Source organism: Rhincodon typus, unplaced genomic scaffold, assembly GCF_021869965.1.
Source record: "Rhincodon typus isolate 14 unplaced genomic scaffold, sRhiTyp1.1 hic_rhity00000478, whole genome shotgun sequence".
Taxonomy (NCBI): Eukaryota; Metazoa; Chordata; class Chondrichthyes; order Orectolobiformes; family Rhincodontidae; genus Rhincodon; species Rhincodon typus.
In genome coordinates, this window is record NW_025966116.1 from 48,808 (window position 1) to 49,493 (window position 686).

Sequence of the window (686 nt, forward strand, 5' to 3'; positions counted from 1 at the left end):
GGTGTGGAGATGCTGGTGTGTGAGGTATTGGTGTGTGAGATATTGGTGTGTGAGATGCTGGTGTGTGAGATATTGGTATGTGAGACGTTGCTGTGTCAGATGCCGCTGTGTGAGATATTGGTTTGTGAGATGTTGATGTGTGAGATGTTGGTGTGTGAGATATTGATGAGTGAGATATTTGTGAGTGTGATATTGGTGTTTGAGATGTTGGTGTGTGAGATGCTGGTGTGTGAGATTCTGGTGTGTGAGTTGTTGGTGTGAGAGATATTCGTGTGTGAGATATTGATGTGAGAGATGATGATGTGAGAGATGTTGGTGTGTGGGATCTTGGTGAGTGAGATGCAGGTGTGTGAGATGTTGTTGTGTGAGATATTGATGTGTGAGATGATGGTGTGAGAGATGTTGGGTGTGTGGGATCTTGGTGAGTGAGATGCCGGTGTGTGAGATATTGGTGTGTGAGATGATGGTGTGAGAGATGATGGTGTGTGAAATGATGGTGTGAGAGATGTTGGTGTGTGAGATTATAGTGTGTGAGATATTGGTGTGTGAGATGCTGCTGTCTGAGATGCTACTGTGTGAGGTATTGGTGTGTGAGATTCTGGTGCGTGAGATATTGGTTTGTGAGGTGCTGGTGTGTCTGAAATTGGTGTGTGAGATATTGGTGTGTCAGTTACTGGTGTGTGAGA

At 45.0% G+C, this 686-nt stretch overlaps 1 protein-coding gene across 1 annotated transcript in view; it reads right to left on the reverse strand.

Annotated features, from left to right (window-relative positions):
- Positions 1–686, reverse strand: part of LOC125488339 (keratin-associated protein 16-1) — a gene marked incomplete at its 3' end in the record, with an annotated part of 14,348 nt that overhangs the window by 754 nt on the left and 12,908 nt on the right. The window lies entirely within an intron of this gene.